This window comes from Phascolarctos cinereus, unplaced genomic scaffold, assembly GCF_003287225.1.
Source record: "Phascolarctos cinereus isolate Bilbo 61053 unplaced genomic scaffold, phaCin_HiC Scaffold_726;HRSCAF=1367, whole genome shotgun sequence".
Taxonomy (NCBI): domain Eukaryota; kingdom Metazoa; phylum Chordata; class Mammalia; order Diprotodontia; family Phascolarctidae; genus Phascolarctos; species Phascolarctos cinereus.
In genome coordinates, this window is record NW_027556098.1 from 285,488,889 (window position 1) to 285,502,443 (window position 13,555).

The 13,555-nt window shown below is 38.0% G+C and overlaps 1 protein-coding gene across 3 annotated transcripts in view; it reads left to right on the forward strand.

Annotated features, from left to right (window-relative positions):
• Positions 1 to 13,555, forward strand: part of CEP57 (centrosomal protein 57) — a 66,989-nt gene that overhangs the window by 15,661 nt on the left and 37,773 nt on the right. The gene's annotated exons all lie outside the window — the stretch shown is intronic.

Sequence of the window (13,555 nt, forward strand, 5' to 3'; positions counted from 1 at the left end):
CCTCAGGTGAGAAAATATCCTGCTACCTCCAAGAAAATTTATTCTTCTTTCAAATAACTTGATGTGTTAGGAAGTTTTGCCTTTTCTCAGGTTTAAATTTATGTCTCCAAAACTTCACCCATTATTCCTGGTTAAGCCCTCTGAGACAAAGCAGAGCAGATCTGTTCCCCACACTGACATCTAAAATATTTCCCTTAACTGTTCTTTTCTTGTGAGGCAGTCAGAGTTAAGTGATTTACCCACGGTCACACAGCTAGTTAAGTGTTAAGTGTCTGAGGCCACATTTGAACTCAGGTCTTCCTGACTCCAAGGCCAGAGCTCTATCCACTGCACCACCGAGCTGCCCCAAGTCTTCTTTTCTCCAGGCTAAATAGCTCCCAGTTCCTCCAACTAATCGTCATGTGGGACGAATTTAAAATTACTTTCTGCTGGATACTCTCCAAGTTAACAGTTTCCTTACTAAAATGTAGAGATCCAAATTGAACATGATACTTGGGGTGGAGTTCAAACTGTACATTGTAGCAGTGCTATCATCTCTCTAATGCTGGGCTTAGGGATAATATCTCTTAGTACAGCCTAACATTTCATTAGTTTTCTTGTATGCCATATCATGATCATGACTTACATTGAGCTTTTAATCTATATAACGTCCCAGATCTTCTTCATACAAACTGCTATCTAGCCATACCTTGTCCATCTTTAGCTTTTGTTCAGGGGTGGGTTGGGGTCGGGTCTGAACCTATGAGTCCCTTGGTGTGGGGATTTCCTAGTGTGTAAACTTTACTGGAAGTGATGGACAACTCACTTGAAAAAAAAGAGTAAATAATATGCTTCAATCTGCATTCAGACTCCACAGTTCTTTTTCTGGATGTGTGTAGCATTTTCCATCATGAGTCTTTTGGGGTTGTCTTAGATCCTTGCGTTGCTGAGAAGAGCTAAATCTATCAAAGTTAATCATTGTACGTGTTACTATTACTGTGTACAATGTTCTCCTGGTTCTGCTCACTTCACTTATCATCAGTTCGTGTATAAGTCTTTTCCAGGTTTTTCTGAAATCTGCCTGTTCATCATTTCTTATAGAACAATAGCATTCCATTACACTCAGATACCATAGTTTGTTCAGCAATTCCCCAGTTGATAGGCATCCCCTCAATTTCCAATTCTTTGCCACCACAAAAAGAGCTGCTATAAATATTTTTGTACATGTAGGTCCTTTTCCCTTTTTTATGATCTCTTCGGGATACAGACCTAGTGACATTACTGGATCAAAGGGTATACACAGTTTTATAGCCCTTTGGGCATAGTTCCAAATTGCTCTCCAGAATGGTTATAGCACTGCACAACTCCACCAACAATGCATTAGTGTCTCAGTTTTCCCACATCTCCAAAATTTTTCATTTTCCTTTTCTGTCATATTAGCCAATCTGATAAGTTATGCTAGAGATACAGTTCTTAAGACTAACAAATATTGCATGCAAAGATGATACTTATAACTCATGAGACCTTTGTCAGTATTAGGGTAGTTGGAGGGAAAAAATTATATGTATGTATATAGATATAGATACAGATAGATAGATAGATAGATAGATAGATAGATAGATATAGATAGAAAGAAAGAGAGAGAAAGGGCGGGCACAGGGTGAGTTGAAAATGAAGGGGTCATATCTGGACAATAAAATTAAGGGGTGAGAGAGGATTATTGTGGGAGAGGTGGAACGGGGTAAATTGTCTCACAAAAACCAGAAATGAAAAAGGCTCTTACAGTGGAGGGGAAACAGGGGAAGGTGAGAGGGAATGAGTGAATCTTATTCTCATAGGATTTGACTTAAGGAGGGAATAGCATACATACTCAGTTGGGTACAGAAATCTGTCTTACCCTACAGCAAAATAGGGGGAGAAGGGGACAAGAGAGCAGGGGAATGATAGAGAGGAGGGCAGATTGGGAAAGGGGATAATCAGAAGCAAACACTTCTAAGGAGAGATAGGGTCAAAAGAAAGAACAGAATAAATGGGGGGCAGGATAGGATTAAGGGAAATAGAGTTAGTTTTTCGCAACATGACTACTATGGAAGTGTTTCGCATAACTGCACATGTATAACCTATATTGAGTTGCTTGCCTTTTCAATGAGGGTGGGTAGGGAGGGAGGAAGGGAGAAAATTTGAAACCCAAAGTTTTAAAAACACATGTTTAAAAAAAATGTTTTCATTTGCAACTGGGAAATAAATACGGGAAATGGGGTACAGAAATCTGTCCTGCCCTACAGGAAAGTAGAAAGGGAAGGGGATAAGAGAAGGGGAGAGAGATAGAAGGGAGGGCAGACTAGGGGAAGGGATATTCAGAATACATGCCATCTTGGGGTGGGTGGAGGGGTGAGATGGGGTGAAAATTTGGAATTCAAAATCTTGTGGAAGTAAATGTTGAGAACGAAAAATAAATAAATCAAAAACAAAACAAGGTTTTGGAGATAGTTAAAAAAAAAAGACTTGTAAGTATCATCTTGCCATGTTGGGATGTAAGCAATTTAACCTTATTAAATACCATGGTGGTTGTTTTGGTTTTTTTCTTTCCTGTTCACCTTTTTATGCTTCTCTTGAGTCTTGTATTTGAAGATCAGATTTTCTATTCAGCTCTGGTCTTTTCTTCAAGAAAGTTTGAAAGCTCCCTATTTCATTGAATGTCCATCTTTTCCTGTGAAAGATTATGCTCAGTGTTGCTGGGTATTGATTCTTGGATGTAATCCAAACTCTTTGGCTTTCCAGAATATCATTTTCCAAGGCCTCCAAGCCTTTAATGTAGAATCTGCTAAGTCCTGTGTGATCCTGACTATGGCTCCTTGATATTTGAATTGTTTCTTTCTGGCTGCTTGCAGTAGTTTCTCCTTTACCTGATCATTCTGGAATTTGGCTACAGTATTCCTTGGGAGTTTTCATTTTGAGATCTAGGAGGTGAATTCTTTCAATGACTTTTACCCTCTGGTTCTAGGATATGAGGACAGTTTTCCTTGATAATTTCTTGAAAGATGCTGTCCAAGCTTTTTTTTTTTGGATCATGGCTGTCAGGTAGTCCAATAATTCTTAAATTATCTGTCCTGGATCTGTTTTCCAGGTCAATTGTTTTTCCAGTGAAGGATTTTGCATTTATTTCAATTATTTCATTCTTTTAATTTTGTTTGATTCTTGATGTCTCATAGAGTCATTAGTTTCCATTTACCCAATTCTAATTTCTAAGGAATTATTTTCTTTACTGAATTTTTGTGCCTCCTTTTCCATTTGGCCAGTTCTATTTTTTGAGTTTTTTTCTTCAGTCAATTTTTGTGCTTTCTTTTCCAAGCTGCTAACTCTTTTTTCATGATTCTCTTGCATAACTCTCATTTCTTTCCCAGGTTTTTTTCTGCATCTCTTTCTTCATTTCTAAAATCCTTTTGGAGCTCTTCCAAGATGACTTTTTGGACTTGAGACCAATTCATATTCTCTTTTGAAGGTTCTCATGTGGGCATTTTGACATTGTTGTCCTCTTCTCAGTTTGTGTTTTGATCTTCCTGTCACCATAATAGCTTTCTATGGTCAGGGCTTTTTGTTTGTTTGCTCATTTTAAAAAGTTGAGCTCTGCTCCTGGAGTAGAGGGGACACTGTCCCCAGACTTCTTGCAGTAGGGGGCCGGGGGCCTGGTCACTGGCTTTCTGTGCCTGGGGCTCTGGGGCTGGCGGCTTGCCCGCTGAGCTAGAATAGTCCGGCCTAGTTGCACCTGTTGTGCCCTCGGTTATGGGGCTGGAGGCCTCACAGCTGGCCTGCTGAGCCAGAACCACAGGGCCTCAGTTGCTGATCTGTGCTGTGGCTAAGAGCCTCCTGATAGTTTACCCAGACACGTCTGTGCTGGGCTGTGCTCCCTTTTTAGCCAAGTGAGACAGACCTTTCCTAAAGTCCTTCTAAGTTGTATTGGGCTAGAAAATTGTTTCTCTCTGTCTTTTTGTGGATTTTCTTCATCCTGAATTCTTTTAGAGGCTTGACTTAAATGCTGTTTCTGAGGGAAGCTGGGGAGAGCTCAGGCAACTTCCTGGCTTCTCTGTTCTCTCTGCCATCTTGGCTCCACCCTTTCTTTATCTCTTCCTTAGGGCCAACCTTAGTCATTAGAATTGCATATAAATTATAGTTATCAGTTTGGGTTTTGGTTTGCCTTTTTAAAAAAATTTATTTTTGTTTTTTCGGTTTACATGGTTGTCGTGTATATTGTTTTTCTGGTTCAGCTTCATTTTTCATTAGTTCATCATATGTCTTCGTGTATTTTACTGAATTCATTGTTTCTTATGGCATAGGATGTTTCATTATGTTAATGTACCACAATTTGTTTAGCTGCTTCCTGATTGATAGACATCTACTTTGTTTCTGTTTATTTGTTACCACAAAAAGTATGTCTGTGGCTTTTTTGGCATAGTGTATGGTATCCTTTCTTTTTTTTAACATTCTTGTGGAATCTGGGTCAAAGGATATGGACTCCCCTTTATTGGTATAATTCTGAATTGTTACTCAAAATAGTTGGATCACTGCATAGCTCCACCAACACTGTATGTTATTGTTCCTGTCTCTTTATATATAATATCATATCTTGAGAGGATAGCAAAGTCAAGTGAAGGTGTTTTAAGAATGAAGGAGACCTGGGCATATCTGTTAGCAAAAGATATAATAAGGAGAATTTGAAGGTTATATTGGGGAGAAGAGAGATGTTTGAAGGAGATGTTTCTACTTCTGTAGAAAACAGAAGTTTTTAAGTAGAGGGTTTTGTCTTAGCAAGGAGAAGAACCATTTCTTTGTCAGAAAATGGAGCAATGGAGAACTGACTAGAAATCTCCAAATGAGAGGGTTGGCCTTAGTTGACCTTTAGTGTTTTACTTATCATACATAGAAATTTCATATACTGTGGAATTTTTAAAAAAATTTTTATTGATATCTTTTTGTTTACGTCGCCTTTGTTTCCAAATATGTCTCTTTCCCTTCTACCCAGTGAACCGTCCCATGTAACAGAAGGAGGTAGGAAGGAGGAAGAAAAAAATTAGTTCAACAAAACTAAATAATGTTATCAACCAAGTGTGACAATAATTTCAGTATTTCAAACTCAAAGTCTCCTTCCTCTGCAAAGAAAAAAGAAGTAGATTTTTCTCATCTCTTCAGGGTCAAGCTTGGTCATTATAATGATGCAGCATGAACTGCTTCTTCCCTCCCAACCTCCTGCTCTACCCTTTTTTGTTCTTTAATATAACGGATGGTTCTCTAGGATAAATGTATCAGGATATATGGGTGATAGTAGAGCAAAAGATTAAAAAATTATATATATAAAGGAGAAAGTAGTTGTGTAGTTTTGATTTTTTTGTTCTTTTAATTTATTATTGTTATGATTCTTATATTATTTCTTGGTTCTAAGCACATCACTTTGCATTGGTTCATTAATATTCCCATGCTCCTCTGAATTCATTTTCATAGTTTCTTATAATATACTAATACTTCATTATACTCACATACCACATTTTAGCCATTTCACCAATTGATAGGCATCTACTTTGTTTTCTAGTTCTTTTCTGTTACTAAAAAATGTTACTGTTCCACCTACCCTTGCTATTCTGCTACTCTGAAATCTTTGGTCTCTTTAGGGGTATATGCCTAGTCTTGAAATCTCTGGGTCAAAGGGGATGGAGATTTTAGTCACTTTAAAATATATAATTCCAGATTTTTTTCCGGGGTTTGACCAGTTCACAACTCTGCCGACAGTTTATTGATGTTTCTTTCTTCCTTCAACCCTCCAACATTGCCTATATTCATCATTTTTGATCTTTGCTAATTTTCTGGATATGAGGTAGAACTTTAGAATTGTTTTGATTTATATTTCTCCTAGTGATTTGAAGTAATCTTTCATATGGTTGTTAATAGTTTGCAGTTCTTTTGAGAATCGATCATACATATCCTTTACCATTCATCCATTAGGAATGGCTCTGGGTCTTAAATATTTGCATTAGTGCTATGTTTCTTGGCTGTCAGATCCTTATCAGAGATGCTTTACAGATATTTTTACCAATTGACAATTTTCCTTCTTATCCTAGCAGCATTGATTTTGTTAGTGCAAAAATGTTTCCATTTTTCTATTTTATCTTTTTGTCATTTTGTATTCCTTGTTTGCTTATTCTGGAATTTCAGAGGTGAAGCTCTAGTAGGGAGTTGCTCTTATTCTGATGTTATATAGATTTGGTATCAAAATGCCAAGTCGACCTACATTTAGAGATTTTTTGGGGAATATGTTTCAGGCTCCTTTCTGCATCTATTATATAATCAGCTTAGCTTACCTTCTCAAGGCCTACAGGAGGAGGAGGAAGAGGAGGAGGAGGAGGAGGTGGCAACAGCAGAAGTATCAACACATAAGAATTACTATATGCCAGTCACTGTACTGAGCCCCAAGGATAAAAATAGAAAAAAAAAAGAGACGGTCTTTGTTCTCAAGGAATTTACAGACTATTTGAAGGGAGACAGTATATAAAAGAAAGTTCTGCTAGAAAAAATGAAAAGAAAAAAAGGAAAGAAAAAAGCCCAGAGATCATCCTCAGGGTACAGTAGTGCTGTTAAATGGAACTGGGGCAAAGCACAAATCACAGAATTATGCTAATTCCACGACAGTCTCCTGCTGTGTAATCTCAACTGGGCTCTCAGTGCAGCAAGGCAGTTCTTTTATACACCTCCTGATCAGTTTACTATACCACTAAGTGTAGTAACTGATGAAGCCTTTTCCTCATCCTCAAGCCTCTCACTGTAGCACCCCTTCCCACACTATCTCAACAGAAAACCTCAGTTCCCTGTTTTTAAAAAAAAATTGAAGCTTTTTTACTAAGAGGTTTATGTCTTTTTTCCACTTCTCCCTACTTCACTTCTATCTTGCCTGGAGAAAGAATGACTTCTTGCCAAATCTGATGCTTTTACACCCAGTAGACTCCAGTGTTCCTCTTCCCTGTTATGTCCCAAGATCAAATATAAATGTTTGGCTTTTCAAGCCCTTTATAACCTGTCTTCTTTTCCCAGTCTTATACTTTACTCCTCTCTTATGTACTCTGATTCAACTACTTGACCTTCTTCCTATTACTCATACACATGGCATTCCATCTTCCAACTCTGTGCCTTTGCATTAGCCGTTGCTCATACTAGCAATGCTCTTCCCCTGCTCACCTCTACTTCCTGACTTTTCTGGCTTCCTTCAAGATTCAAAAGGACTTTCTTGTTCCTCTCTTCCTTCTCATTCCTTCACTCCAAGATTACTTTCAGTATACACTGCATATGTAATTGGTGTCTACGTAGTTCGTTGCATGTTGTCTCCAGCTTTAGAATGTGAGCTCCCTCAGAGCAAGGGCCATGTTTTTTCTTTCCTTTGTCTCCTCAGTACTTAGCCTAGTGTCTGGCACATATGCAGTAAGCACTTAAAAATACTTGATGCCTGCTTGACTGACTGACTTAATTTTTTTTATTTTTTCTCTAGCAAATTATAATAAAACACCAGATTAAGAAATCATAAAAGGCGTCAAGATTATAAGAAACAGTACTAATTAGGCTCATGAAATTTAAAAGTGAAAGAGTCCAAACCCTTCATGTTGCTGTTGTTGTTGTTGTTCATTCTTTTTAGTCATGTCCGACTCTTCATGACCCCATTTGGGGTTTTCTTGGCAAAGATACTGGAGTAATTTGCCATTTCCTTCTGCAGCTTATTTTACAGATAAGGACCTGAGATAAACAGGGTTAAGTGACTTGCTTAGAGTCACACAGGTTAGATTTGAATTCAGGAAAATGAGTCTTCCTAATTCTAGGTCTTGTACTCTATCCACTGTGTCACCTAGCTGCCCCAAATCTTGCATTTTACTGAAGCAGAAACTGAAGGACAAAGAAGTTCACTGCTTTTGCCCACTCAGGTAATGTGCAGCAGAGATTGGGGTTCAATTCCAGGCATTTATATTCATGGACAGTCTTCTTTGCACTACAGCAGTGGTGTTGAACACAGAAAAGGAAGTCTTGTGAGATGCATATTGACTTAGAAGAATACAAATTAACATTGTATGTGTTGTGTTGTACTTTTATTTATTTTTTTAAACATTTCCCAATTACATTTTAATCTGAGTTTTTTTCTTAGGAGTTTTACAGGCTGCATGTGTTGACATCTCTACACTACACTGTTACTTCTAAAAGTGTAGCTTTTAATACTGGTTCGAAACCTTACTTTCTTTTAGAGTTAATCAGTAATGATGCAGTCCTTTTTCTAAAAAGCCAGGCGTGTAAAAATGATATATTTATTAAAAGGCTCAGAATTAAGAAATATACACGCAACATATCAGTGTTCAGCTGTGAAATTACTCCTGTAATTCTGAAAGCAGCTGCTGTTGCTGTTCAGGTAATCATAGTTATATTGCCATGGAAATATACTTGGGAACAGATAATAGTTTGGGAACATCTACTTCTTTGGACTTAATATTGAGTAATGTCCTATTATAAAAAGATTAAATGATGAGCCCTTAGCCAAGGAAGAAGGCAAAAAAGGTGGCACTACTTATGGGAATCATCTTAGAAAGAATAATGAAGACTTTAGAGAAATACTTCAGACAACAAAAGAGGCTTTAAAAACCATGTTAAAAAGAAGAGCAAGAGATATCCTACTACTTAGGATCAGATAATATGATAGAATTAGGTAATTCTAGGGAAGGTGACTTTCAGATGTGACAGAGTATAATAAACATGGGTAAATGAGCAATGAAAGTCAGAATTGACCAGGAGATTGTAAGAAAAATGTCTGCTTGAAATTAGTCTCCAGGTATGCAGAGTATTCATATTAAATTTTAGGTTACTAAAGAATTCAGTATCTATTTCCCCAACCATCCTCCCCAACTTAACTTCCCAGTTTACTATTAAAGGCACCACCATCTTTGCAATCAGGCTTGAACACTCCTTACTCTTCCCCTCCATATCCAGTTAGTTGTCCAGTTCTATTGATTGTACAGTTACTTCTTTCACATATACTGCCTTCTCTTCTCTGCCACTGCTAGTGCAGGCCCTCATCCCCTCATGTGTGGATTGCTGTGATAGCCTTCTGGGTAGTTTCCCTATCTTAAGTCTCTCCCCATTCCAATCCATCTTGCCTGCTCAGCTGTCAAATTGATCACAGTTCTGACCATGTCACGTCCCTCTCCTCCCCTCCTATTCCATAAACTCTCCTAACTCCCTGTTACCTGCGGGGACAAATATCAAATCCTCTGTTTTGTTTTCAAAGCCCCTCTATAATATGTCTGACCTCCTCCTTTTTTACCCAGTCCTTATTCCCTACTCCCAACCCCCAGACATTTTGTATGATCCAGTGGCACCAGACAACTAGTTATTCCTAGTACAAAACGTTCTTATCTCCTGAACTTGTGAATTTCCGCTGGTTGTGCTCCATTGCCTAGAATGATCCTCCTCCTCATCACAATCTCCTGGCCTCCCTGGCTTCCTTCAGGTCCCAGCTAAAATCTCACCTTTTGCAAGAATCTTTTTCTGATCTCCTTTAATGCTAGTGCTTTTCCTCTGTGATTATCTCTGGTTTATCTTGCCTGTATCTTGTAGCTACATAGTTATTTAATATTATCTCCCCCATAAGACTGTGAGTTCCTTGAGAGGAGGGAATTTTTTTTGCCTTTCTCTGTGTATCTAGCACTTAGCACAGTGCCTGGCATATAGTAGTACTTACTCAGTCAGTGATTATTGACTGGACAGAGAACAAGATGTGGGAAGACTAGTGATTGGCAAATATTCTCCTTCCTCCTTTTTAAGGACATTGTGACTTTAGAATCTGCTAGTGAACTTGACCTTTTGATACCTTGCAAAATTCTAGAACTTATTAAATGGAGGACTATGAGCACTTATAAAGGAAAAGAATGAATCTTAGAAGTTTAGAGATGATAAGACCTTAGTTACCTAATAGGTACAAGGATATATATTTTATATATACATACATACATATGTATAGATATAGATATAGTACTAAGCTCTTCTCATCTGTGACCAGATGTTCTGAGGAAGAAATAGCTTCACATATTCCACAAAATATAAGGAGGAATCTACAGATGGCATAAAGAATAAGGACATTACTGACTTTTGGAAGAAGGATGCTGTAATCATAGACTTCATCATGCTGAGATATATGGGGCTACCATGTGTCTGTCTGATCTGGACAATTAGAAGATGTACTGGCTTCCCCTGGCATACATTCTAGTTGTGGCAGAGTATTTTCACAAACTTGTAAACCTGATGACTGCTACCTAAAGGTAATTTGTTTAAGAATAAGCTATAATATCAAAAGGAACTTAGAAAAAAATCCCTGGGAAATATTGGCAGAAAACCAAGGGATGGAGAGGACTAGGCGATATTTTTCAATGGCTAAAGGTAGGTACTTTAGAAAAGAATGAGAAGTGAACAACTCACTAAGAAGATGGTATTAGAAAATAGGATTGGCCTTCTAGGCAATAGCATAAGATACAGGAATGAAGGAAAGTCACTTTATCTAAGGTTAGAAAGAATGTGTTTATCATGCTGCAAAGCTACTTAAAAATTATACTCATGCCCTCAAATGTCTATATGTAAGGATGGATAGAAATGGATAATAAAGCAATTTATCAGTCTTAATGTGGTAAGACAAATTTGACCTCATAGAGACTTGAGTTGTGACTCTTGACTGACGTATAATAATAAAGATTCAAAACAGTAACAAATCGTATAGGAAGGGTCAGTGAAGTAGTGCTGCACATCAGGAGGATATCCACCTGTGTGAAAATCCACAAATCTGAGGAGGAAAACATGATAAACTTGGCTTAAAGATTGGAGGGAGGAGAAATAGGTAAAATCATAGTGAGAATATACTTAGGCGCCAGTTGAAGGAAATGAATGGCAAGTTCTTGATACATATCACAAAACTGACAAGGCAGATGTAATAGTAATTGTGACTAAAGCAGCTAATATATTTTAGATTCTTAGGAAATAGAGTAATTATCAGCAGAACTACTGTGGTAGAACTGAATATAACCAGGGGAAATGATTAGCAAAGTGGAAGAAGACTGTAAGAGAAGAAGGTATTAATGATACTGTCTTGAAATTTGTGATAGTAGTAAGGGAGTGCTGACTATTCTGTTTTATACTCTAATTTAGGAATACAAAATTCAGAAATAAGCCCTTGAAGGCCTTTGACTTTAAAGAGAAGTCTCTAGAGTACTATGCTGAGGGCATATGTTATTCCTTCTTTGAGACAATTCCAGTGAGAACAGGGTTCAAGTCTTCCCCCTTCTCCATTTTCGCCTCCTGTATAAAAGCTCATGCCTCTTTTTATGTGAAATAATTTATCCCATTCTCCCTCTTCCTTTCCCTTTCTCCCAGTGCATTACTCTTTCTCATCCCATAATTTTATTTTTTAATATCACCCCATCATAGTCAACTTGCACCTCCTTCTAACTTCCCTAATAATGATTAAAGTTCTTCAGGAAATTATAGTTATCATCTTTCTATGTAATAATACAAGCAGTCTAACCTTATTGAATCCCTTATGATTTCTCTTTCCTGTGTATCTTTTTGTGCTTCTCTTGAGTCTTGTATTTGAAAGTCAGATTTTCTGTTCAGCTCAGTTCTTTTCATCAGGGATGCTTCAAAATCCTCTATTTCATTAATGTCCATTTTTTTTCACCTGAAGTATTATACTCAGTTTTGCTGAGTAGGTGATTCTTGATTATGATCCTTGCTCCTTTGCCCTCCACAATATCGTATTCTAAGCAGTCTTGACTGTGGCTCTATGGTACTTGAATTATTTCTTTCTGGTTGCTTGCAATATGCAAGTTCTGCTGCTGCTCACTTAGATGCCATTTGCTGCTGGCTTGCTGGGGTGTTACCTGCATTGGACTGTAGTCTACTCTCACCCCAGTGAGACAGCCCTTTCCAGCTGACTTTCTAAGTTGTCTTGGACTGAAAAATTGTTTCACCCTTCTCTTTTGTGGGTTCTGCCACTCGAGAACTTGTTTTGAGGCATTTAAAATTATTTGGAGGGGAATTTGGGAGAGCTCAAGCAAGTCCCTGTCTCCTTGGCTCTACTGCACAGAGACGGAAATTCTTTGAATATGCTATCCATTTCATCAAAAATAGGATTTGCACCTACAGTCAGACAGTTGTATTAGCAGTTCTGCTTGCCTGCTGCTCTTGTAATTTGTAGAACTTGACCGTTGATTGCTACAACAATAAGATATGCTAGCTTCCTTGTTTTACACGTTAGAAAATATCTGGTTTATGTAAAACTACTAAATTCTTCAGTAGGATTTATTGAAAAACCAAATTTGTAACCTAATTAAGGAACACACTGCTTAAATATCTCCACTTCTCAAAATAATAAATTATGGAACCAGTCCTTTTAATGACAGCTGTTCATACTGCTTTGTGCAAGATGGTAAGATGGATACCATTATTAAAAAGATATGAAAGACAGCAAGGAAACACTTTCTTACAATCAACGAAGTGTTGAGTGCCCACTTTAGACAGAAAAGAAGTTGTGTAAGCTATAATTCTTTTCAGGATCATAGAATCATAAATTTAGAGCTAGAAAAAGATGCCATATAGGCTGCGTAATACAACCTTTTCATGTTACAGACAAGGATCTTCAGAGGCCTCAAGAGATTGTGAATTTCTTATTGCCACACAGCTAATAAATAACTGAGCCAAGATTTGAGTGAGGTTCTCTTGATTCCAAATCCAGTACTTCCCATGCTATGTTAAAGGACAAGACTTTTCTACTTCCCAAAATAGATCTTTTTTTCATTCACTCAGGAGTTAATGCCTATAAGGTACCATGCCAAATACAAAGTTGAATAAAAATGGAGCTGATAAGATGTACACAGATGTTTTACATAATTAGTTATGAGGTAGGTAGGTTGCAATATAAGTAGAGTGAACTAAGCCCTAAAGAGAGTCATCATGGATCATCATCATGACTAGAGTTGAGAGCATGTCAGAAATTATGTGGGCTGTTCCCCTTATTCTACAGTTAAAGGAAATTAATCCCCAAAAGGTCAAGTGACTAGCCTGCAGTTATATAGACACTTCTCAATTTACATAAATTCACACTACCCAGACACACAGAGAGAACATTGTTACTGGGTCCTAGATTGAGGGCTTGACCTGACACCTCCAGTGCCAAGAAAGGAGACCTTTGTCCTGCTGTGCCCACCCACCTGCATGTCTGGCCCCTATATATGTCTGTCTTCTGGCCATTTGTTCTCAGGTTCCTCATATCTGGCCCTGGCCCCTGCATGTTGCCCATCCTCTCTCTATGTCCATGTCATCCCTCCATACTTCCTCTCCTGACATGTTCTTTCAGTTCCAGCCAGGCGACCCTTACATGACTGGCCATGGCCCCCATATGTCCTTGAACCATGTGCCAGCTCCCTCTCTCCATAGGCATGCAGCTTCCTTCCTTCTTCTCTCCCTCCCTCCCCTCCCCACATAAGTGGGCAAATTTGCTTTACATAAAAATTAC